Source organism: Schistocerca cancellata, chromosome 1 (genome assembly GCF_023864275.1).
Source record: "Schistocerca cancellata isolate TAMUIC-IGC-003103 chromosome 1, iqSchCanc2.1, whole genome shotgun sequence".
In the NCBI taxonomy this organism is placed as follows: Eukaryota; Metazoa; Arthropoda; class Insecta; order Orthoptera; family Acrididae; genus Schistocerca; species Schistocerca cancellata.
This window is the reverse complement of record NC_064626.1, coordinates 1,180,287,751-1,180,312,521: the sequence shown is the minus strand read 5'-3', so window position 1 is coordinate 1,180,312,521 and position 24,771 is coordinate 1,180,287,751. Positions and strand designations below refer to the sequence as shown.

The 24,771-nt window shown below is 44.5% G+C and overlaps 1 protein-coding gene across 1 annotated transcript in view; it reads left to right on the top strand.

Moving 5' to 3' along the window:
- LOC126094227 (uncharacterized) overlaps positions 1-24,771 on the top strand; it is a 481,158-nt gene that overhangs the window by 113,525 nt on the left and 342,862 nt on the right. The window contains exon 2 of the mRNA XM_049908779.1: positions 4,940-5,006. The gene's annotated coding sequence lies outside the window, so the exon portion shown is untranslated. The remainder of the gene's footprint in view (positions 1-4,939; positions 5,007-24,771) is intronic.

Sequence of the window (24,771 nt, the reverse complement as noted above, 5' to 3'; positions counted from 1 at the left end):
ATAAGGTAATAAAGTTACCTGTTTTTCCGCTTCCATTTAATTGTTTCTTATTAATGTTTTCGGAAATACCTTTGTTTTCATTTTCGTCTTATAAAATTGATGACAGCTGTAAAGCGGGAACGTGTTATCTATTCAAAGGAAATTAAATGTGACGTAGACTTTGAATTCTATGGCTTGTAAAGGGCGGTGTTCCAAGTTTGTGCAGCGTTTGGTTACAAAGATATGTGAAAGGAAGTAATATTTCTTTTCTCGAGTGAAAATTTTTAAACATTGAAAAAAAATGTTGCGAACGCATTCTTCTGAATTACGACAGTAAATTTAGAGACTGAAGCTAAGGTCTGATATAAACAAGCAGATGTGAATGGTCTCTATTCTAGAGTATTTATGTATGTGTGAATAGTACCAGTGAAAGACAAGACACATTATGTATCTGTCCCAAAAGAATATGTTGGTTCTCAGATCTTCACTTCGACGAATGACGAAGATTTTGAGACTAACTCAGTACAAGAGTTCCCTCTATAGCTGACGTTTGGTAATGTATAAAACTTCTTATATCGATATTATATCGACATCTGTACTGAATGAAGCGAAAACCATAAAACGCAAACGCTTATTTTGGTAAAAACAGGAAATTATGTAGAGCAATGCATGTCATTTCTTGTAAAAGCGTAATAAAACACACGACACGTGTTGTTGAGGAACCGTCAGAAAAATAAGTGCTTCCTGTCGGGCTTATATTTTCCTCGTTGTCTCGAGGAAGCGGCGAACTAAATGACTTCCATCGAACAATACAGTAATTCACTGAAGAACTGTAATTCCGTTACTTGTATAAAGGATAAATTCTCAGTAAAAAGTTTCAAAATTTTACCCTTACAGCTGGTCAAATGTAAAAAACGATAACCACAGCATTAATACGGAGAATTTAATAGAAATTAGATTAATCGTAACACTATATGTGTAAAAGTGATACAATAAGTCGCTGAACTGATAACGTCAATGCTTGATTCGAGACATAAATAAGAAAAACTGTAAATGTCAGATTCACTTTGCATGGTGGAAGGACAGTGTTTCGCCCTCCGTCACGCGATTTACCTTTTGGTTTATTTTTATTTTTACCTCAACATGGGGAAGGTTGAGGCGAGAGCAGTCTGTATATATTACACCACTGGCCATTAAAATTGCTACACCACGGAGATGACGCGCTACAGACGCGAAATTTAACCGACAGGAAGAAGATGCTGTGATATATAAATGATTAGCTTTTCAGAGCATTCACACAACGTTGGCGCCGGTGGCGACACCTACAACAAGCTGACATGAGGAAAGTTTCCAACCGATTTCTCATACACAAACAGCAGTTGACCGGCGTTGCCTGGTGAAACGTTGTTGCGATGCCTCGTGTAAGGAGGAGAAATGCGTACCATCACGTTTCCAACTTTGATGAAGGTCGGAGTGTAGCCTATCGCGATTGCGGTTTATCGTATCGCGACATTGCTACTCGCGTTGGTGGAGATCCAATGGCTGTTAGCAGAATATGGGTTCGGTGGGTTCAGGAGGGTAATACGGAACGCCGTGCTGGATCCCAACGGCCTCGTATCACAAGCAGTCGAGATGACAGGCATCTTATCCGCATGGCTGTAATGGATCGTGCAGCCACATCTCGATGCCTGAGTCAACAGATGGGGACGTTTATAAGACAACAACCATCTGCACGAACAGTTCGATGACGTTTGCAGCAGCTTGGACAATCAGCTCGGATACCATGGCTGCGGTTACCCTTGACGCTGCATCACAGACAGGAGCGCCTGCGACGGTGTACTCAACGACGAACCTGCGTGCACGAATGGCAAAACGTCATTTTTTCGGATGAATCCAGGTTCTGTTTACAGCATCATGATGTTTGCATCCGTGTTTGGCGATATCGCGGTGAACGCACATTGGAAGCGTGTATCACCCGGCGTGATGGTATGGGGTGCCATTGGTTACACGTCTCGGTCACCTCTTATTCGCATTGACGGCACTTTAAACAGTGGTCGTTACATTTCACATATGTTACGACCAGTGTCTCTAGCCTTCATCCGATCCCTGCGAAACTCTACATTTCAGCAGGATAATGCACGACCGCATGTTGCAGGTCCTGTACGGGCCGTTCTGGATACAGAAAATGTTCGACTGCTGCCCAGGCCAGCAAATTCTCCAGATCTCTCACCAACTGAAAACGTCTGGTCAATGGTGGCCGAGCAACTGGCTCGTCACAGTACGCCAGTCACTACACTTGATGAACTGTGGTAGCGTGTTGAAGCTGCGTGGGCAGCTGTACCTGTACACGCCATCCAAGCTCTGTTTGACTCAATACCCAGGCGTATCAAGGCCGTTATTACGGCGGGAGGTGGTTGTTCTGGGTACTGATTTCTCAGGATCTATGCACCCAAATTGCGTGAAAATGTATTCACATGTCAGTTCTAGTATAATAGTTTTGTCTAATGAATACCCGTTTATCATCTGCATTTAGTTTTGGTGTAACAATTTTAATGGCCAGTAGTGTACGTCTCTGTCTGATAAAATGAAGAATTGCTACGCCATTTTCTTTTGTCTCATCTAGTGGCGTGCTGCGTTCATGTAACGTGGGGATTTCAGTGTATACCACAACTACGGACTTGTACCTCCAAATATACAAAAATTTAATTACGTCACTTTATTTTTTCGAGGTGATAAAAAAAACTTTTTCCTTCGCATTTAGATACCAAGTTCACCTGTTTTGTCCAAATCGCCGGCCGCGGTTCTAGGCGCGCCGGCCGGAGTGGTGCTACAGTCTGGAACCGCGGGACTGCTATGGTCGCAGGTTCGAATCCTGCCTCGGGCATGGATGTGTGTGATGTCCTTAGGTTAGTTAGGTTTAAGTAGTTCTAAGTTCTAGGGGACTGATGACCACAGCTGTTAAGTCCCATAGTGCTCAGAGTCATTTGAACCATTTTTTTGTCCAAATCAGACGACCTCATTTCCCATAGAGATTGAAGTGAGATGTGAGGCAGCACAATGTTCTTTAGCGGCAATAGACCGCAGCATACGGAAGAGTAGATTGTATCGCTGTAATCATTAATTAATGTTTACACCGTCTGCAATAAGGTATTTTATGGCTACGCGTGCTGTATTTTCCAGTGCTAGGAAGTCGCGTCACGGAGCGCTTGTTGGAGGATCAGCGGCTGCGCACTGCAAACAGATCGTGGTGCGTGGGGGAGGGTTCACGGCACGCCTGATAAGCGACTGACGGATGCCGACACGCCTCGCACCGCCACGCGCACGCACAAAAACCACGCATCGCGACGCAGTGCGTGCTCCGCCGTACAACCGGCCGCTAAGCAGTGTCCCCCCTCCATCTTGCGAACGACTTCTCGCTTTATCACCGCTTGTATTTACACTGTGGGGAAGGCTGCTCTGTGTGTGTATGTGTGTGTGTGTGTGTGTGTGTGTGTGTGTGTGTGTGTGTGTGAGAGAGAGAGAGAGAGAGAGAGAGAGAGAGTTGAGGGGGGGAAGGAGAGGGGGTATGCGTCAGTTACGAGCGTTTAAGAACGGGGTCATGAACACGACTGTGTCGTTCCTTAACATACCTCTGGTTCACGCTCTGGAAAGATCGATCGACAGTGGACATGAACAGTCAGTCACGTCATCGTTTACGCTGGGCACTTTACCGGTTGCTGAATGTGAGTTCGTAAGTGACAGTCGCTAGAAAAAAATCCTGAATAACCACTTTCTGCAGCATTAACAGCTGCGAGACGTGCATGAAGAGAGTCAAAGAGTTTCTGGAAGGTAGGGACAGGGATGTGGACCTATGCTAACTCCTGTGTCGTGGCCAGCTGCGCTAAATTTCTCGATCGAAGATGGTCTCGACTGAGTTTAAATCCGGGGAATTTGGTGGAAGGAGAAAACGGTAAACAAGGGATGTAGTCTTGCGTATTAAAAACTGAGACCTGCAATAGTTTTATGAAGAGCCGAAGCGAAAGGTTGGTTGGTTGGTTTGGGGAAGGAGACCAGACAGCGTGGTCATCGGTCTCATCGGATTAGGGAAGGATTGGGAAGGAAGTCGGCCGTGCCCTTTCAGAGGAACCATCCCGGCATTTGCCTGGAGTGATTTAGGGAAATCACGAAGCGAAAGGACATTCTTGACGAAGCGTCACACTGTGGAACGTCAGAATGTGAACTTCCATTTGCTCCAGAAAGCCGGCCGGGGTGGCCGAGCGGTTCTAGGCACTACAGTCTGGAACCATGCGACCGCTACGGTTGCAGTTCGAATCCTGCCTCGGGCATGGATGTGTGTGCTGTCCTTAGGTTAGTTAAGTTAAAATAGTTCTAAGTTCTAGGGGACTGATGACCTCAGAAGTTAACTCCCATAGTGCTCAGAGCCATTTGAACCATTTTTTTTTGCTCCAGAAATGTTTTACAAATATACAACTTACTTCTAAACGTGTGTGTTCGGATGTGATTCCTTGAATTAGCCGGAAGTAAAATGATCCTATGCAGGTTGTTCCACAACGAATAATTGTTAATAAGCTGTAATCGTGTCACAAAACGAGATACCACTTCGCCGGCCGATGTGGCCGAGCGGTTCTAGGCGCTTCAATCCGGAACCACGCTGCTGCTGCGGTCGCAGGTTCGAATCCTGCTTTGGGCACGGATGTGTGTGATGTCCTTAGGTTTGTTAGGTTTAAGGAGTTCCAAGTCTAGGGGACTGATGTCCTCAGAAGTTAACTCCCATAGTGCTCAGTGCCATTTGAATCATTTTATTTTTTTTATTTCTATATACCACTGTAGCGTCATGAACATACTTGCGACGCACTTCTCTCCGCACCCGTCAACCTTTTGTATGTGCTAACATTGTCTGTTGTGTTTTAAAATAGGAGTATTGCCATCTATACAACTACGAAATATTTTCACTTTACAGGCGATTACCGGGAGACCACGTGAAGCATCCATAGACCGAGCCGGCTGAGTACCTGATCGCTAACTGCGTAAGTCACGAAGGTTGTTATTGATCCCCGAGAAGGGCACTAGTATTGCCTCGGGAGGTTTTGTGCATTGTAAAAACTTGTCCTCTCTAATTTTTCTATTAACATAAATGGTTATTATAATGTTTGATGCGATCTTGCTGAGATGTTTAAGATATATGTTGATTTTAATTTAAGTCAGTCGAAAGTTGGCAATGTTATTTTCTGTTTAGCTCAATATTTTAGCTTCTCAACCAACCAGCACATCTCAAACAAAATAATCTACTACAGAAGATATGTTGATGATACAATCTTGCTTTTTGATGGTACAAACAATGAAATAGATACATTAGCAGCAAATCTAAGAAAAATGCACAAAAATATTAAATTCACAGTTGAACGTGAAACTAATAAAACATTAACTTTCTTGACCTGAAAATTTGCAGTAGTAACAGTAAACATCAATTTAGTATTTACAGAAAACCTACCACCACAGATGTCAGTTGTGACAACTGATCTTGCCACCCCCACCAACAAAAAATGGCATATTTCAGAATGATGCTACACCAAATTAAAAAAGTACCAATGAGTGACACAGACCAACAAAATGAAATCAATATAATTAGAACAATTACTCATAATTATGGATATAAACCCATAATAATAGAAAAACTCCTCAACAAAATGCAGACAAAAACCACAGATCCACTTCACAGTAGTCACTTCAAGCCAAATCAGTGTGGCACAGAAGCCAAACCTAAATATGCTACCCTCCCATACATAGGCCCACTATCATACGAAATAGCAAACTTATTTAAAAAGAAAAATATCACAATCAGCTTTTCCACAAATAATAAATTACAAAAAAAAAGTAATCCATGATGTAAATACCTCCAAGAGTCCCTACTGTAAATCAGGAATATACACTCAAATGTGATACATGCCCAAAGTTCTACATTGGACAGACAGGCAAAAGCTTTGAAATTAGATACAAAGAACACATTGGTGCTTTAAGACTTGCAAACTTCAACAAATCTGCATTTGCAGCCCATATTGCTGAAGAAAACCATTCAGTGAGAAACATTGAGAACAACTTAAAAATTTTACATCTAGCAGAAAAAGGAGCCACTATGAATATAATAGAAGAAATAGAAATACACACACACAAAAACAGCACACCAGACTATGTCCTTAATGAACAAACAGAGTTAGCTAACATCCCTTTCCTGAAAAATTTCCAAAAATTATTTTCCAACCTCCAAAGCAAATAATATTCCTACATCTATCTGGAGATCAAGTACCAAATTTATATGTTACTATAATCCTCATCATGCTAAATTTAATTAAATAATGTACTATTTTACCTATACAGTACTAAAAAAACTTTATAATTAATGTAACAGTAGCAATGTCTCTGTACTAGTGTAAAAAACATTTAAGTTGCATATATGATCCTTTTCCAAAAACAGGACATCTTCAAATGTTACGATATATGATAGCATCTTTGATATTCATATGTTTGTAAGCTCTTTGTATGTATCAGTACGTATCAAAACGTGTTGTGCGTAGTAGAAATCTTTTCAGTGACAAATCTAAAGTGTTCAGTGAGAAAAATTTGCGTGTGCAACAATAAGAATGCAGTGGGAATGTATCCACATCTGTTGGACGAATGTTATGAAAACAAACACTACAAACCGACATTTCACGACAGTTAATCTGTAAAAAAAACGCACCACATGTTATAAGGAAAGCGTTTAAACCGTCTGAAGAGGAATCATAACGATTCGAAGCCGGTAACGGTACCCTTTGAATAAAGGAACTGAAAGTAAATTTGTGGCTGGTTGCTGTCCCAACACCAACATTTGTCTTCAAATAACAGCCACAGTCTCTGACCATGTCATCATATGACAAAATTGCATTTCGTAGAATAATTTCGACGAGGGATTTGTTTATATTTTCGTCTGTTTCGAATTGAGCATATGTATTGTGGAATATTTTGATTGGGAGAGCAAATTTACAAAAAGTGTTTAGTCATAATTGTTACGCGAAGGCAAGGTTTTACTATTGAGAAATTTTCAGAACAGTTTACTCATACGCATTCTTTGGCAATCTTAATTTCATTGAGGACAGCATATGTGGAAGAAGTTAATTACTGTTGTCATTCCTCCATATCTCTCACAATTTTTCCCTGTCAATTTAGAAAAGATATTACACTTTCCAGTCCATTAGTGTGACCACCTACTGCAAGTCTGAATAACCGTCTTTTGCAGTGCAGACCGCTGCGAGAAATGCAGGAAGACAGCCAGTGAGGTTCTGGAAGGACCAACTGGGATGCGGAGCCATGGCAGCTCCAAAGTCGTGGTCAACTGCGCTGTTTCTCGGTTGAAGTTCCATAGTATGGAAAGCCCGATCGCGATAATCCCGCTGATTCTCGATTGGGTTTAAATCCGGGGAGTTTGGTGGTCAGGAGAATACGGTAAACTAATGACCACACACGTACAGTGGTAACTCTGTAACACGTTGCATTGTCCTGCTGATACAAGCCATTGTGCTAAGGAAAGACAAATTGCTTGTAGATGTGGACATGATTCTTAAGGATAGATGCATACTTGGGTTGATCCGTCGTACCTTCCAGAATGACGAAATCACCCAAGGAATGCCACGAAACCATTCCTCAGACCATAACGCTCCCTCCTCCTGCATGGCCCCCTCCGATGATTGTTGCAGGACGTTTGCCATCTGTCCGATGGAGCATGAAACGTAATTTATCTGGAAAGACCACCTGTTGCCACTCGGTGGACGCCCAGTCGGGGTACTGGAGTGCACATTCCAGTCTTCATCGCCGATGAACGGCAGTTGGTATGGGTGTTTGAACCAGGCGCCTGCTGTGGAAGCTCATAAGTAGCAACATTCTCTAAACGGTCGTTGAGGAACCACTGTTAATAGCCCCTTGGTTTATCTTGGTGGTCAGTTGCTCATCAGCTACGTGTCTATTCGCCCCTACACGTCTCTACATCCGTCGTCCACGCCTTTCATCTGTGGCCCATGGTGCGCCACAGTTGCTTCGGTGCCTGTTTTGGATAGCCTCATTTTGCCACGCACGGTTGTACTTTAACTACGGCGGCACGCAACTGTTTGCCAACTTAAACGCTCCGGGAACGCACCCACCCTTGCCCCGAAAGGCAATGGTCATGCCTTTTTGGCCGTGAGATAAATCGCTGCTTGTTCGCACTACGACAACGATTGCACTGTTTTTCGGCTCCCACCTCCCCCCACCCCCCGACAAGCTTTACAGGCCGGCCGGCGTGGCCGAGCGGTTCTAGGCGCGTCAGTCTGGAACCGCGCGACCGCTACGGTCGCAGGCTCGAATCCTGCCTCGGGCATGGATGTGTGTGATGTCCTTAGGTTAGTTAGGTTTAATTAGTTCTCAGTTCTAGGCGACTGATGACCTCAGAAGTTAAGTCGCATAGTGCTCAGAGCCATTTGAAGCTTTACAGAGGTAGTCACTATAACGTGACTGGACCGTGTACATCGAAAGAGAGCATCGGGCATTAGTGACGACCGAGATGACTGTTTACGCCATTTACGGTCCTTTGACTATTAAATGGTTCAAATGGCTCTGAGCCTTTGGAACTTAACGTCTGAGGTCATCAGTCCCCTAGGACTTAGAACTACTTAAACCTAAGGACATCACACGCATCCATGGCCGAGGCAGGATTCGAACCTGCGACCGCAGCGGTCGCGCGGGTCCAGACTGAAGCGCCTAGACCCGCTCGGCGACTACGGCCGGCCTTTGACTATTAGCTTTACTTGAAACTCACTATAACTGTTAATTTCCATACATACTGTATTCGAACTCGTATAGCAAATCTGTTAACAATTCTTTTTCCTTTGTTTATTGCCTTGTTATAGTTTAAACAGAGCTGTAGCTTTCTGTTCTGCCTATTTCGTAGTTTTTCGCGTATCGCTTGCATTCGCGCCACGCAAGTCAAATGTAAAAGCAGATTCGTTTCTATTTCGAGCACTACGGTGTATCGACAAATTCTGAGCGAATTCGAACGCGGGTATCGTTTCCCCAGCCCTAAATAAGATACTCGCGTAAGGTGTCAGTAACGTAGGGACATTTTAGCCAGGTTCCTTAAAAAAGGCAGTGTAGCCGTACAGAATCTTGCAGTCAGAGTTATATTTCGTTCCGAGCGTTACTGGTTGGGATCGAGGCTACTGAGATAGGGAACCGCTGCAGAAATAACCCGGCCTGTTTTTTTCGGAACATTCTGGGGTGTTCTGAGAACGCCAAACAGAGGCGTGACATTGATCGCATTACCCTTCTATTCGGAACGAAAGGTCAGACACAAGACTGAAGGCCTATCTTGCACACCATTAACAGTCCACGAAGGCGTGAAATGGTGCTCTTAACCTTTAACCCAGTTCACCCGGGCGGCTGTCAGCAAGCGACTACAAGGAAAGCAATACGGCAGAGAGAGGCCAGAGGGCATTTGGGGGCTGTCGGGAATGTGTGCGTCACCACCTTCTTTCCTGGACGTGGCTTACCAATTTCTCACAGTCGATATTTCGTGTCTGAGAAAGTTGAGTGACTCGACCGAAGAAAACAGATGCAATTACTGCTGGGTTCATTTTTCGTTTCATTTGGCTTTATGACGGGCGGATTGCATATCCAGCACTTTTACACAGTTTTAATGATGCCCCAAAAGGGTGAAACGCGTCATCGATATAAAATAATTTCGTAATCAAGACTGTCTTTTATGTCCATCTTTTCCCGTATGGTTGCGGGAGCTCGGCTGCTCAGTATAGAATGTCAAATCAAACACCTTTCAGTTGTCTAAATTTTCAAAGTATTTCATTGGGCTACCAGGTTCGGCATCTTCATGCCCCCTGACCGACGTGTAGGAAGACCCCCACGCTGGTCCAGTCAAAATTGGGGCCAGCATCCAATTCAAGACTGTTTTGTTTCTGAAATAAAACGAAACGATTTGTATTTCGCCGACTGTCTTCCGAAATCTGTACGATTGCATTGTGACAGCGCAAGTACTGGCGTAGTAATTTGTAAAGATCGGCCGTTTTCAACCACTGTCATTTGTCGGCGGAATCTACTGATGTTGGTACAACTGCTACCGCATTCGAAGCGAGTATTATCCGTAGCTCCACCCTGACGTTCGTTTCAGTTAAACATCTCACAGTCGTTGGTCTTCAACATTCCTCAGTAATACGTTATTTTCTGTTTTGAACAGCGCCAAACCAAGTTCCCGACTACTTTGGTTGTCCTCGTGTATACGACTAACGTCATAGTGGCCACGTGGCTTACGGCGGACGTTCCCTTTACATTTCTTGTCGCGCCTGTACACACACTAATACACAAGGCGCACGAACTCCGCTCTACGCAAGGTAGAGTCTTACTAAGGGTGATTGTTGAAGTGGTTGTCCACTGAGGTGGACGAGGACGTTCCGAATGCAGATAGACCGTGATTCATTGCGAGTGTTTTCGATGGACGAGAGCTCTTGAGGTGCAAGTAAAGTAATGAGCAGGTTGTTTCCAGGAATACCGGGCGCATATTTGAATAGACACAGTTTTCACTCATCCCTTCATACACCGACTTCGGTTGTGTACAAGGAGATAAAATACTGTGTATAATGCAGTAAAATGGTGCTATGTATGAGAGTCCGTCAAATGAAAACCGAATACTCGCCAGATCGGGACTGTGGAATGGTTCCATTCAAAAGTAATCACCACACGCATTATGACACGCATGTCTTTCTTCACGTCACCAAAGATGTGAAAACCACACTGTGAGCGATCCGGGTTGTACGGAGGATGTTGCTGTGTTTCCCAACCTAATCATCTTCGTCCGATTGACAGTGTTGCGACGGGCGTTATCGTGCAACGTGATGATTCCGTCAGCCAGCAAGCTCTGGGCGTTTTGACTTTATGGTCCCGTCGTAGTTTCCGCAGTGTCTTCATAGCGCATTGATTGTGGTTCCACTCTCGTGGAACTCGACGAGCACAGGGCTCCTGCTGTCAAAAAAGAAAGTCATTATGACCTCGCGCTGTGCCACCATTTCGAGTCCGAGGGCAAATGGCAAAGCCAGCAATGGAAACATCCCACATCTCAGCCGCCAAAGAAATCAAAAGCTGTTCACACACTTTCCGGTAAGGTCATGATGACCATCTTCGTCGACTGCAGGAGCACTCTGCTTCCCGAGTACCTCGAGCGTGAAACCACAATCAATGCGCAGCGCTATGAAGACACTTAGCAGAAACTGTAGTCTACCATAAAGTGCAAACGCCCTGGATTGCTTTCTGACGGAATCTTCCCGTCGCCCGATAGCGTCCGCCCCCACACTGCAATCGGAGGAAGGCTACGCTTCAGGGATTTTGTTGGGGAACACTACAACATCTTCCGTGTAGCCCGAATCTTATGTGATTTTCACATCTTCGGCGACCTCGAGAAAGGCTTGCGTTGACGTCGGTTTCCGTCTGCGAGAAAGTGCAAGAGCATGTGCGGTTATGGATCTGTCAGCGGCCATCCGCGTTCTACGAAACAGGTATTCATCGTCTCGTCTCTAACAAGGGAACCTCCCCATCGCACCCCCCTCAGATTTAGTTATAAATTTGGCACAGTGGATAGGCCTTGAAAAACTGAACACAAATCAATCGAGAAAACAGGAAGAAGTTGTATGGAACTATGAAAAAATAAGCAAAATATACAAACTGAGTTGTCTATGCGAAAGATAGGCAACATCTACTATAGCCTGAGTTCAAGAGCGCCGTGGTCCCATGGTTACCGTGAGCAGTTGCGGATCGAAAGGTCAACGGTTCAAGTCCGCCTTCGAGTTAAAATTTTAATTTCTTATTTTCGCAAAGTTATGATCTGTCCGTTCGTTCATTGAAATCTCTGTTCACTGTAATAAGTTTAGTGTCTGTGTTTTGCGACCGCACCACAAAACCGTCCGATTAGTAGACGAAAGGACGTGCGTCTCTAATGGGAACCGAAAACATTTGATCGCAAGGCCATAGGTCAACCGATTCCTCCACAGGAAAACACGTCTGATATATTCTATACGACACTGGTGAAGCCATGTGCGTCACATGACAGGAATATGTTGTCGACCCACCTAACTTGTACACTTGGCAAATGGGTAAAAAGATTGTTCTACCTTGCCCGACTTAGGTTTTCTTGTGGATGCGATAATCACTCCAAAAAAAAGTGATGAAAACATAAGAGTTTTTCACATAAACTGAAAATAAAAAGTTATTATTTTCGGTCGAGGGAAGATTTGAACCCAGGACCTCGCGTTCCGCAGCTGTTCACTCTAACCACGGGACCACGGAGCTCCTCGCCACACATCGCCCTTAATATTGCCTATCTTACGCATGGACGACCCAGTTTGTATATTTTGCTTATTTTTTCATAGTTCCACACAACTTCTTCCTGTTTTCTCGATCGATCTGTGTTCAGTTTTTCAAGGCCTATCCACTGTGCCAACTTATAACTAAATCTGAGGGGGGTGCGATGGGGATGTACCCTTGTAAGTAGGATAAATGTCTTAAGGCGTGTGGAGCTTACTTTTGAATGGAACCGTTGTGGTGGGTCTGACTGCCCGTCATACTTCCGTTTAGCACGAAAAGTAAGGAAGTGCAGTAGCCACAAGAGTGCATAGTAAACAATGAACCGCAGCTCCCAGGATTACCGGCGTCGTATTTTTTAAACTCGAGCCGCTCCCTTCAGAAATTTCCATACAATAAGAAACTCTTGTGTTTCGGACGACTTCTCTCATTCATAGCGAGAAATTATCGTTAGCGATTTTCTTTCTTCTCCGTGCTGGTGCGCCCGGCAGGCTTTGCAGACGGCGGGTCTGGGAGGGCATTTGCACATAATGCAAAACGCCGCCGGCGTATCCTTGGGCAGCCCCTATGGGGGCGGTTCGATGCCAGCGGGCTGCCTGCATGTTTGCTGCGCTGTGGTGTGGCGACACACGACCTCAACCCAGCACGAGTGACAACGTCATTTCCTTATCTTTCTGTGTCACTTTGACTGCGCAGGATCCCATATACAGGGCTATTACAAATGATTGAAGCGATTTCATAAATTCACTGTAGCTCCATTCATTGACATATGGTCACGACACACTACAGATACGTAGAAAAACTCATAAAGTTTTGTTCGGCTGAAGCCGCACTTCAGGTTTCTGCCGCCAGAGCGCTCGAGAGCGCAGTGAGACAAAATGGTGACAGGAGCCGAGAAAGCCGTATGTCGTGCTTGAAATGCGCTCACATCAGTCAGTCATAACAGTGCAACGACACTTCAGGACGAAGTTCAACAAAGATCCACCAACTGCTAACTCCATTCGGCGATGGTATGCGCAGTTTAAAGCTTCTGGATGCCTCTGTAAGGGGAAATCAACGGGTCGGCCTGCAGTCAACGAAGAAACGGTTGAACTCGTGCGGGCAAGTTTCACGCGTAGCCTGCGGAAGTCGACGAATAAAGCAAGCAGGGAGCTAAACGTACCACAGCTGACGGTTTGGAAAATCTTACGGAAAAGGCTAAATCAGAATCCTTACCGTTTACAATTGCTACAAGCCCTGACACCCGATGACAAAGTCAAACGCTTTGAATTTTCGGCGCGGTTGCAACAGCTCATGGAAGATGATGCGTTCAGTGCGAAACTTGTTTTCAGTGATGAAGCAACATTTTTTCTTAATGGTGAAGTGAACAGACACAATGTGCGAATCTGGGCGGTAGAGAATCCTCACGCATTCGTGCAGCAAATTCGCAATTCACCAAAAGTTAACGTGTTTTGTGCACTCTCGCGGTTTAAAGTTTACGGCCCCTTTTTCTTCTGCGAAAAAAACGTTACAGGACACGTGTATCTGGACATACTGGAAAATTGGCTCATGCCACAACTGGAGACCGACAGCGCCGACTTCATCTTTGAACAGGATGGTGCTCTACCGCACTTCCATCATGATGTTCGGCATTTCTTAAACAGGGGACTGGAAAACCGATGGATCGGTCGTGGTGGAGATCACGATCAGGAATTCATGTCATGGCCTCCACGCTCTCCCGACTTAACCCCATGCGTTTTCTTTCTGTGGGGTTATGTGAAAGATTCAGTGTTTAAACCTTCTCTACCAAGAAACGTGCCAGAACTGCGAGCTCGCATCAACGATGCTTTCGAACTCATTGATGGGGACATGCTGCGCCGAGTGTGGGAGGAACTTGATTATCGGCTTGATGTCTGCCGAATCAGTAAAGGGGAACATATCGAACATTTGTGAATGCCTAAAAAAAACTTTTTGAGTTTTTGTATGTGTGTGCAAGGCATTGTGAAAATATCTCAAATAATAAAGTTATTGTAGAGCTTTGAAATCGCTTCAATAATTTGTAATGACTCTGTATACTAGGCGCGAATAAAGTAAAAAGCGTAAAAAAAGTGCATGTTGCATGCCATTCCGACCACGATAGGTTGCAGACCTTCCAGCATCACCGCCTGTAAGGGGCTCCCGCTACTGATATTTGGTATTTACTATTAAAAACAGTAGTGATTCTCCAGCAGAAAGAGGTTCCTACTCAGTGGTCTGAAGATGACCACAGTAGAGGTCGAAAGCGGTCACCTTAATAAATAAATCGTGATCAAGATTGTTTTTAATAGTAAATACTTATAACTCATTGAACACTGCTACTCTCATAATGGATTCAAAAGTAATTGATATTTGGTACTTTAAGTGAATGTTCATAGACTACTGCAGGGATTCACCGTGCTCGCGGACCAAGCGGGGCAAGGCGCGAGCACGGAGCAGCGCGAGCACGCTACCCCCACTACCGGACCAGAGCGGAGAGTGGGGAAAGTCACGTGGGGCACACAACAGCTGCCGCCAGTCAATGTAAATCCGCGGCCACCTGCAGGGATATCACTCACGAATTATTACTGCGACAAATGAAACAAATAAAGGAGAATGTACGCATGCCACATAATTTTATTAGCTTAGTGTATGCCTCTACATTCGCATTAATTTGTGAACTGTTACACAATAAAAGGTGTCACTGAAGTGTGCGATTCTCGGTTATCTTGCACTTTTTGCCCTTTACAATTGCGTCCATGTTCGGAGTAATTGTTCTTGTGCATTTTAGGAGCAGCGTGCAGTTTAAATTTCAATCAGACAATGCGTTTCTCAGGCGCGTCTTGTTACATTTCATTGCAGAGAACAGTTGTTCACAAACATACGTGGAACCGAACATTGATATTATTGTAGCCGCCAGTTTGTGCAAACGAGGAAATCTATCCTGAGGGAAGTGTCTGTAGAATTCCAAAATGTTTTTCTTGTTCTGAAATTTGTCTCTGTATTCTCTGTCACACTGCAGGTCAATAATTTCTTGCTGCAGCTCAGGACGAATCTCTTAAATATTCGCTGAATATGGAGAGAACAGATCAAAATCACTGTCTAGTGCTGTCAGATCTTGAAAGCGCTGATCAACTAAACTATGTGAATAACGTTCACAGTCTTTGTGAACATCTTGCATGGATGATAATTTAGGAAAATGAGCTAGCTTTCCTGTTTCCAGCTGACTCACCCAAAGTGTCAATTTCATTTTAAAAGCTCGTATTCGATCTATGAAATGAGTAATTAGCAGATCTTTACCTTGTAGTAAAATGTTCGAAGCATTCAGATGGCTAGTTAACTCTGCTACGAACGCGTGATCACATTCAAACGTGCGCGCGCAATTCCCCTCCCTCCCCTCCCTCCCTACTCCGCGACCTTGCACCTACTCGCGAGCACGTGCCTGAGCAGACGCGAGTACTCGTGCTCAAAACCGGCCAGTTGTTAAGCCCTGGACTACTGTATTAGTGAGATTAGCTACAGTGAAGAGTCAAAATTTTATGACCGCCTGCTTAATAGCTTCTTTGTTCGTCTTTGAAACGAAATACGTAACTGATACCGCTTATCAGGAATCCGACAGTTTCTTGGTAGGTTTGTGGGGGTATGTGGCATTAGACATCTACGCACAGGTCATGTAACACGCGTAAACAACGGGCCGCTGGTTTGTGTACGCGGTGATGGCGCCCGGTCGCGACCCAGGTGGGTTCCATAGGATTTACATCAGGAGAATTTGGTCGCCGAGACATTATCGTCCAGCTCCTCAAACTACTGTAGCACGATTGTGTCTCCGAGACACAGACAATTATGCTGCTGAAAGATAACGTCGCCGTCGAGAAAGACATTTAGCATGAAGGGTTGCAGGTGATAATCAGCTGCCAGCGTCTCCTCGACAACTACCCCAGGTCCCACGCAAGCGCAGGAGAATTTCTCCCATACGAGGTGCATTCAAGTTCTAAGGCCTCCGATTTTTTTTCTCCGAACTGGAAAGAGATAGATACATGCGCATTGTTTTAAAATGAGGCCGCGTTCATTATCAATACGTCCCAGAGATGGCAGCACCGTACGGCAGATGGAATTTTACCGCCAGCGGCGAGAATGAGAACTGTTTTAAATACTTAAAATGGTGACGTTTTCCTTACTTGAACAGCGTGCAATCATTCGTTTTCTGAATTTGCGTGGTGTGAAACCAATTGAAATTCATCGACAGTTGAAGGAGACATGTGGTGATGGAGTTATGGATATGTCGAAAGTGCGTTCGTGGGTGCGACAGTTTAATGAAGGCAGAACATCGTGTGACAACAAACCGAAACAACCTCGGGCTCGCACAAGCCGGTCTGACGACATGATCGAGAAAGTGGAGAGAATTGTTTTGGGGGATCGCCGAATGACTGTTGAACAGATCGCCTCCAGAGTTGGCATTTCTGTGGGTTCTGTGCACACAATCCTGCATGACGACCTGAAAATGCGAAAAGTGTCATCCAGGTGGGTGCCACGAATGCTGACGGACGACCACACGGCTGCCCGTGTGGCATGTTGCCAAGCAATGTTGACGCACAACTACAGCATGAATGGGACTTTTTTTTCGTCGGTTGTGACAATGGATGAGACGTGGATGCCATTTTTCAATCCTGAAACAAAGCGCCAGTCAGCTCAATGGAAGCACACAGATTCACCGCCACCAAAAAAATTTCGGATAACCGCCAGTGCTGAAAAAATGTTGGTGTCCATGTTCTGGGACAGCGAGGGCGTAATCCTTACCTATTGCGTTCCAAAGGGCACTACGATAACAGGTGCATCCTACGAAAATGTTTTGAAGAACAAATTCCTTCCTGCACTGCAACAAAAATGTCCGGGAAGGGCTGCATGTGTGCTGTTTCACCAAGACAACGCACCCACACATCGAGCTAACGTTACGCAACAGTTTCTTCGTGATAACAGCTTTGAAGTGATTCCTCATGCTCCCTACTCACCTGACCTGGCTCCTAGTGACTTTTGGCTTTTTCCAACAATGAAAGACACTTTCCGTGGCCGCAGATTCACCAGCCGTGCTGCTATTGCCTCAGCGATTTTCCAGTGGTCCAAACAGACTCCTAAAGAAGCGTTCGCCGCTGCCATGGAATCATGGCGTCAGCGTTGTAAAAAATGTGTGCGTCTGCAGGGCGATTACGTCGAGAAGTAACGCCAGTTTCCTCGATTTCGGGTGAGTAGTTAATTAGAAAAAAAATCGGAGGCCTTAGAACTTGAATGCACCTCGTAGCATAATACTGCTCCCACCTGCCTGCGTCCGCGTCGCGCTGCACGTTTCGAGCCGCCGTTCACCTCGATGACGGCGTTTTGTGGAGTCGACCATCGACCTAGTGGAGGAAAAAAAGTAATTCACCCGAAGAACCGACACGTTTCATTTGATCGACAGTCGAATCCGCATGGTCCTGTGTCCACTGGAATCGTAATTGACGATGTCGTTGGGTCAAGATGCGAGCATGTAGGTGTGGTCTGCTGCGGAGCTCCATGTTCAACAATGTACGATGAACAAACACTTGTGCTCTTTCGGGAGGGACGCTACAGATCACCATCAATCACACTTTACACAGCAGACGAGCCACCGAACCCCACGTTCTGTGAAGAATCGTGGGCGTCCAACCATTTAGCGCCTAGTGGTAGTTTCACTGCCCTTCTACCTCTTTCAGTAAATGCTCACGACAGTAGCACGTGAACATTCGACCAGATTCGCCGTTTGCGAGATACTCGTACACAGGGTGTGCGCAATAATAATCTGCCCTTTGTGAAAGCCACTTATCTCAATGGATTTCCCCATTTGTAGCCCATATCTTCGCTAGGGTGATCCCCTATCCGTGTCTGCCCCGCTTACATACTTTTGTTACAGCGTCACGTGCTCGTAACGCCACCAGGCGGCATCCAACGTTGCGATGGGCAGTGGTCATAACGTTTTGGCTTATCGTTGTATACTGTTCGTTCCATAGAAACATAGTAAGGAGATCCTCAAGGATGACGTAAACAAAAGCAAAAATTCTGCCTGTTTATATATCTCTGTATTTGAATATGCCTATACCAGTTTTCTGGTGCTTCAGTGTATCTGAACATTTACAGCGAACTGCCAGTCTTTGCACCACTTTGGAATCTTACAAGGCCCAACTGGATATTTGTGCAACTTTTTCAGATAATACTGTAAAAAAGAGGGAGACCAAGAGATGAATACACTAAGCAGATTCAGAAGGATGTAGGTTGCAGTAGGTACTGGGAGATGAAGAAGCTTGCACAGGATAGAGTAGCATGGAGAGCTGCATCAAACCAGTCTCAGGACTGAAGACCACAACAACAACAACAACTGTAAAATATTTGTAAAATTGCGTAATATGCATCCTAACGTTAGAGCGTCCGACTGTTCAGTGAATCAGCCGGCCGCTGTGACCGAGCGGTTCTAGGCGCTTCAGTCCGGAACCACGCGGCTGCTTCGGCCGCAGGTTCGAATCCTGCCTCGGGAATGGATGTGTGTGATGTCCTTAGGTTGGTTAGGTTTAAGTAGTTCTGAGTCTAGGGGACTGACGACCTCAGATGTTAAGTCCCATAGTGCTTACAGCCATTGAATCCTATTTTTATTTATTTTTTTATTTTTATTTATTTATTTATTTATTTTTTGTTCAATGAATCAGACACGCAGGCCTAAAAACCCTCGTCATTTTCGGCAAACACGTATGCGTTCCCAGGGAGTAACTTAATCTTACGAGTTACTGTCACCTGTTGGCTCCTGGTCTACCCCGTGGAACACCTTCGGCGCCAGAGGGAGCTGTGGATGCGTCGGCGGCCCCGTTCTTCCGCGCCGATGCACTTTGCGGTTGGCGGGCGCCGAGGCGGGCTGCTTTGCATAATTCGTCGGACACATCTGCTGCCAAGAAGTTAAACTGTAGGTTTTGTGTTTCCATGCAAAAAGAAAGGAGGAGAAGGTGATTGCATCCGAATTGCTGCTTCAGGGCCTCCTCCAAACTACCCGATCCCAGATTGGTGAGCTTTTGTTTTCCCTTCCCAGTATTTTTTTTTTTTTTCCGTGACTCACGGGGCGCCAATACGACGCACTGGTCGAGTAGCTTCTTCCAGCTATTTGGAAGTTCAGAATTGAATTTAATATGAAACGCGGGGAAATCTCAGGGAAACCTGAGACGCTCTGCGTGAATTCTGTTCGTTAAAGGAAATGAATGTACGTGGGCTTGGCAATGTGTCACGTAGCTCTGATTTAGTTATACGCAAAAAAGTAAAGATGAATTTTTCATTTAAATAGTATAAATACGGATCTGTAACTGAATGCGCGTGTTTTGTTGATCAGAAATGAATATTCAGGCTTCGTTTCTTTTTAATTAATTTCTATATGTGACCTCGTTACAGGTTCATGCAACGAGACATTATGTATATTCTTCTGTATTGACTTTATACTATGTTTAACGAGCCTGAATTATAAAATAATACAGATGTAATGCCTAATATTAGACCTCACTTTGTAAATGAACTTTATTATTATTGTTATCATTCGAATTTGCCCAGTTCAGGAAATGTTGACGTATGCCATCATATTCTTTCCCTTTTTTTTTGGCTTCCCAATACTTCTTCATTCCATCTCCCTCCTCTCTTTTTGTGTTTTCTTCTGGAAACCCTTGACTTTTCTCTGAATTCGTGTGTGTTTTCTATGTCTTCTCTAGATCTCTCTTAATTTCTACAAAACATGAAATTTGAATTTTTTAATGTTTGTCGAAGAAGATGAGTTTCTTTGTCAGCTTGTTGTTATACATTCTTTGTAAGTGACCATGGAAAGTAATCCTCCACTTTCTAAATTTTTCTGTCATATTCTCTGTTTGTTCATACACCTCCTTGTTGCAAATCCCATTTTCATTCTTTGGACCCAGAATTTTTCGGATTATTCTTCTTTCTTTGTTTCTTCTCCAAATTATTTTACTGTTTGGCTGTGCTTATGACCAGGCATTCTGAGGCAAGGAGACGGTTGGTTTTAATGACCACATTGTAATGCCTCCATTTTGTATTAATAGGTAAGGATTTTTATTGCATGTGTTCTTTGTTAATTGGAAAGCCCTCTTCATTTTCTGGCTCTATTTATCTTAGCTGCTTTGTCCAGGGAATTTGGCTGGATTATTTCTATCAAATATTTAAATTCTGAAACTTTATTTTTCCCATATTTTGATGCCTTACATTTAATGTTGCACTGTTTTTCAAACGAAATATGTAATTTGAAATTTTTCTGTTACTTCTTGGAGAATGTTATATGTTTCGTTGCATTTTTAATTTATCTGCAGTAGCTGTTTTACCAAGTGTAACGATTAATCATTATTTCTAGATAAAAAAAAGTTTCTTGTATATCTTGTTTTCAGTCCTAAATGAACTTGTAATAATGACTAGTGAGTGACATGGCATGGAAACGCCACAAAAAATTGTTTGCGAACATGAAAACCAGCAAAATTAAAAAAAAGTTCAAAATGTGTGTGAAATCTTATGGGACTTAACTGCTAAGGTCATCAGTCCCTAAGCTTACACAGTACATAACCTAAATTGTCCTAAGGACAAACACACACACTCATGCCCAAGGGAGGACTCGAACCTTCGCCGGGACCAGCCGCACAGTCCATGACTGCAGCGCCCCAGATCGCTCGGCTAATTCCGCGCGGCAGCAAAATGAAACTTGCTCTCACCCACAACTACAATTCTTTGAGAAGAATTTTGAAATTTTACGTGGAAACATCTGGAAGTATCAGGGAACTCTTTCGATGAAACGAAATCGCTACACTGAAATTACTATCATTTCGTTACAGGTATTCTTTTCTGTTGCCGAAATTCTAGTTCAGTAGCGCATAATCTTAGCGATCTAGTCGTTGCGTAAGCGTTAAATAGCTTTCATTTAAAAAACTATTGAAAAATTACAATAACTTTCAATGTATCCTGAATTTCATATCGAGCGAGGTTGAAGAATAAAACACTTGTAGTCAGAGTGAGAAGGCGTCATTTCTCTTCTTGACATCTTGATTTAATATCGACAGAGAAGACGACGTAGTGAATACTGGGAATTTCGGAGAAATTAGGCTAACTGTAGTATTGTATGTGTAATACAACAAGTTGTACAGTTGTTCAAACTTACGCTTTATTTGAGCTATAAATGAGAAAAAACTGCAACAGTCGGCTCCACTTTGCATAGTGGGCTATGACTTACAAGGTGCATTCAAGTTCTAAAGCCTCCGATTTTTTTTCTCCGGACTGGAAAGAGATAGAAACATGCGCATTGTTTTAAAATGAGGCCGCATTCATTATCAATACGTCCCAGAGATGGCAGCACCGTACGGCAGATGGAATTTTACCGCCAGCGGCGAGAATGAGAACTGTTTCAAATACTTAAAATGGCGACGTTTCCCTTACTTGAACAGCGTGCAATCATTCGCTTTTTGAATTTGCGTGATATGAAACCAATTGAAATTCATCGACAGTTGAAGGAGACATGTGGTGATGGAGTTATGGTTGTGTCTAAAGTGCGTTCGTGGGTGCGACAGTTTAATGAAGGCAGAACATCGTGTGACAACAAACCGAAACAACCTCGGGCTCGCACAAGCCGGTCTGACGACATGATCGAGAAAGTGGAGAGAATTGTTTTGGGGGATCGCCGAATGACTGTCGAACAGATCGCCTCCAGAGTTGGCATTTCTGTGGGTTCTGTGCACACAATCCTGTATGACGACCTGAAAATGCGAAAAGTGTCATCCAGATGGGTGCCACGAATGCTGACGGACGACCACACAGTTGCCTGTGTGGCATGTTGCCAAGCAATGTTGACGCGCAACACAGCACGAATGGGACTTTCTTTTCGTCGGTTGTGACAGTGTATGAGACGTGGATGCCATTTTTCAATCCTGAAACAAAGCGCCAGTCAGCTCAATGGAAGCACACAGATTCACCGCCACCAAAAAAATTTCGGGTAACCGCCAGTGCTGAAAAAATGATGGTGTCCATGTTCTGGGACAGCGAGGGCGTAATCCTTACCCATTGCGTTCCAAAGGGCACTACGGTAACAGGTGCATCCTACGAAAATGTTTTGAAGAACAAATTCCTTCCTGCACTGCAATAAAAACGTCCGGGAAGGGCTGCGCGTGTGCTGTTTCACCAAGACAACGCATCCGCACATCGAGCTAACGTTACGCAACAGTTTCTTCGTGATAACTACTTTGAAGTGATTCCTCATGCTCCCTACTCACTTGACATGGCTCCTAGTGACTTTTGGCTTTTTCCAACAATGAAAGACACTCTCCGTGGCCGCACATTCACCAGCCGTGCTGCTATTGCCTCAGCGATTTTCCAGTGGTCAAAACAGACTCCTAAAGCAGCCTTCGCCGCTGCCATGGAATCATGGCGTCAGCGTTGTGAAAAATGTGTACGTCTGCAGGGCGATTACGTCGAGAAGTAACGCCAGTTTCATCGATTTCGGGTGAGAAGTTAATTAGAAAAAAAAATCGGAGGCCTTAGAACTTGAATGCACCTCGTATATGTTGGTTTCAAACCTCAGTACAGCAGGTAGGGGCGCGGGCCATCTGTATGGCAGTCTATGCTCCTGATGAGAGTTTTATGTTACGTGACGTGCCTCCGGCGCTAATGGCGGCTAAGCGATTTGTCATACGTGTAAGTCACACGCCTGTGATTGATCGCCGCCTCTAGCCTGGCAGAAGAGCAAGTGCCCAGGCAGCGGTGGAGGAGGAGGTTTCATGCCTCTGAAGGGCCACGCACGCGCAAAGGAATGTCAGGCACGCACCGCTCGGTCCTAGCCAGCCAACCCCGACCTCCGAACTGGAGAGAAGACAAGGGTATCAGTATAGCAGCGGTGGGAGGAGGCTATAGTTCTGCTGCTGCAGAGCTCAGCACGTAAGTTGATCAACTGTTTCTCACTCCAAGAAACGTGCCTGTGTTTTGCGATAAGGCCCAGCAACTAAATGTTGGTCCGCAGCTCGTGGTCGTGCGGTAGCGTTCCCGCTTCCCACGCCCGGGTTCCCGGGTTCGATTCCCGGTGGGATCAGGGATTTTCTCTGCCTCGTGATGACTGGGTGTTGTGTGATGTCCTTAGGTTATACAATGTAAGCTTTCACGGCCGGTACTGTCTTCACTTAAAACTTCCGGGCTGATAGGCCGTGGTCGAAGTATAAAATTGTCTCCTGACGTTTCGTCTCCGACTGCGGGAGACATCCTCGGAGGTAAAGCGGCGAACTGCAGTTCGCCGCTTTACCTCCGAGGATGTCTCCCGCAGTCGGAGACGAAACGTCAGGAGACAATTTTATACTTCGACCACGGCCTATCAGCCCGGAAGTTTTAAGTGAAGTCCTTAGGTTAGTTAGGTTTAAGTAGTTCTAAGTTCTAGGGGACTGATGACCATAGATGTTAAGTCCCATAGTGCTCAGAGCCATTTGAACCATTGAACTAAATGTTGCTGTGCGTCAGTCTTGTGAGCCAAAAAGCTGCATTATTTTGTTTCAAAGCTGCATTTTGAGAACTAGGGCCTGCCATCTGATAAAGCTTATGCAGGCGAGAGTGCTCCACACAGCCCGCTTATCGGGTACTTAAAGTACTTATAGGACTGCATCGCTTTGTTACGCAGTTGAGGTCGCAGACACCGTTGCCCATTCGGCACCAATGGTGTGAGGCAGGGTTAAGTTCTTTTGTCTGATCTTTTATTGTTTTAGCTGCCGTATATATACTCAGATTTAAAATACGGGAAATTTGAAGTAGGAAATTATAAACGTGTGTCCAATTTTAAGAAGATAGGAAAGAGTAGAAAAAGTTGTTCCTACAATTACATCACCCGTGTGGGACCGATAAACTCGTTGTTTTGGTCCCCTCCCTCAAATCAACCAACCAACCAACACCACCCCTGAAGCAGGACTTGGTGTTCAAACCCTTGTTAGTAATAGCTACATGAACATCACTTCTCGCCAAAACATGAATCGTTCCGCTTACGTGGGTCTATTCTACTTTTATTACTATAATGTTATGAAGTTTCTTGTGTATATTAGTTCATATTAGGTTACCAAAGAAATATATTGGTTAAAAACAGTCTTGGTTGCACTTTTAGTTTTTTTATTTTTCAGCTACGCGTTTCGCCTTATTTAGGCATCTTCAGGTTGATCTTAATTTGGTATTTCTTAGAACGATCTTTTAGACAGTGTAGCCAAAGGGCATCGTCGAATACATCAGCCCAACATCGCCTTTGCTAAACTCAGTAAAAAATTTTCTAGGTGGACGCGATCTTTTAGACAGTGTAGCCAAAGGGCTTCGTCGAATACATCAGGCCAACATCATCTTCTTTAAACTCAGTAAAAACTTTTTTACTGAGTTTAACGAAGG